Genomic DNA, 2,500 nt, shown 5'->3' with positions numbered 1-2,500 from the left:
ATATATATATATATAGGGAGAGAGAGAGATCAACGGTAAGTCTTTCTGCAAGTGTACGGGCCGTACCTTCCAGGATAGGCACAACCGGGTAAGCATATATATATAGAGAGAGATACAGATATATATATTATATGTATATATGTATCTATATATATGTATCTGTATATAAATACATACATGTATATATGTATGATTATATGCATAAATATCTGTGTGTGTGTGTGTGTGTGTGTGTGTGTGTGTGTGTGTGTTGCGTTTGTTATATTTGATTAGATTACTCACCCCAACCCCACCCTCAATCAAACACGCCAACCCACTCAGGCGATGAATCACTATCTTCAAAACTGATCCCTCCATTGCCAACTTAGAGCCGTTCAAATTCGTGGCCTGTGCTTGTGTGGAGTTTCGCTTATCTCTTTTGTTTTCAGTGACGTCTCATTTCCAGATACCTACACGGGACATGAATAGGCACACAGTTCTGAGGTACTGGCGGTGACGTGGTGTACGTGTGTGTGTGTGTGTGTGTGTGTCGAAATACCACTCTTCCTCAATACGGTCGACACCCGAGACAACACTAACCAGTCACGAACTCTGTGTGACAACAGCTTCAAACCGCTCCCGGTCGGATTTTTACCCCCCTAGAGATTTTTCTATGTTTAGCCTGGAAGAAGAATAACTCCCCGGAGTCATATTGTGGCTGAACAAAATCGACCCCCCTCCCACCTCCAGCCCCACCTAGTTGGAAATTAATTCCCCCACCCCCCACCCCCACCCCCTACCCCTTTCCTTCGGGTTAAGTCAAGTTGTTGTTTTTTCTTTTCTTGGGTTTTGTGTGTGTGTGTGTGTGTGTGTGTGTGTGTGTGTGTGTGTGTGTGTTGCTTTTTCTTTTAAGTAGAAGGAAGTGGGTGTTCTTAAAACTCTAACCTTTAGTGATCTCCAGCATTGCGACGTAGTGGGACTGGCAGTTCTGGGCCAGCTTGTACTGAACTCCCTCAGTTTCAGTTTCTCAAGGAGGCGTCACTGCGTTCGGACAAATCCATATACGCTACACCACATCTCCTAGGCAGATGCCTGATCAGCAGCATAACCCAACGCGTATAGTCAGGCCTTGGGTGCATGCATATATATTTGTGCACCTATAAGAGTGGAATCATTCTGCACAATTTTGCCAGAGGACGACACTCTCGTTGCCATGGGTTCTTTTTCAGTGCGCCAAGTGCGTACTGCACACAGGACGTCGGTTTATCGTCTCATCCGGAATGACTAGATACTCAGTTCGATTTTCCAGTCAAACTTGGGAGAAAGGGTGAGAGCGAGATTCGAACACATGCCTTCACGGACAATGTATTGGCAGATGAACGTCTTAACCATTCTGCCACCTTCACCCTTATCTGCACGTTACGACATGGCGGAGACATGTAGTGTGTGGTGACTCTTGGCTAGTTTGTGCTGACCCCCTAGCCCCCAACTCTCACAACACGGGGTGGCTGGAGGAAGGGGGGGGGGGTTAATAAGAGGGGCAGAGGGGTCATTCAAGGTTTGTCGAGATAGAACTTAGTTTTAATTAATCTGGACAAGCCATACTTGATCTCCTGGGTCAAAACGAACAACAGGGATACGATTTGGCTCTCTGCACCGTTTCTTCCCAAGCTCGTCTGACATACATACATAGGAGTGGATACGATTCTGGGATTGATAAGGATTTTTTTTTTTTAATTAAGTAAAAAATAAAAATTAAAAAAAAGGTGAGTTGTTCCAGATCTTCCACGTTTGAGTGGACGTGAGAGGTCATCCCCCATTGATCTCATATATATAAGCTCACCGTTACTGGGAGGACTTTTTTTCTTCTTTTTTTTTCGTTTTTGAGTCATGATAATATTTATGAGTTCTTGTCTTGCAACATACACTCAGCATACGCACGTAAAGACCCCGAGCTTGGTACTAAGAGAATTGTAAGTTGTCCCCAGCCAAATTTCTGTGGAATGACCCACATTGACTGAGACCAAAAAAAAAAAAAAGTAATATCTATGTACGAACAGAACTAAAGAAATATTACTTTTTTTTTTAATTGGGTAGGGCTGGTCTTTGTGTAGTGACGAGGGTTGTTTGAGATTTTTTTTTTTTTTTTTCTCAAAGAAATCGGTTGTGGGGAAAGAAAGCAAAATACTACAACGCAACACAAAACGATTGATGCGGTACGATACTATACGATACTACAGAATATTTTTCGATAAGATACGATACAGTGCAGTGCAATGCACAGTACAGTGGAGAACGGGACAGTATGTAGTACAGCACAACACAGTACAGTACAGTACAAATATGATATGGTGTTTCCGATGGTAAGCTCTTTTCTACCATTGTTTTGACTCGTCTACAAAATTTGTCAAGACTTTTACCTTTGTTGATAGTAACAAGTTTTTGGCAACAGTAGCAGGAGGCGGAACCAATGAATTGCGTCACACAGGAGATGGCCGTTCCTATTTATAGTACGAGCACA

This window comes from Babylonia areolata, chromosome 2 (assembly GCF_041734735.1).
Source record: "Babylonia areolata isolate BAREFJ2019XMU chromosome 2, ASM4173473v1, whole genome shotgun sequence".
In the NCBI taxonomy this organism is placed as follows: domain Eukaryota; kingdom Metazoa; phylum Mollusca; class Gastropoda; order Neogastropoda; family Buccinidae; genus Babylonia; species Babylonia areolata.
This window is presented reverse-complemented; position numbering follows the sequence as displayed.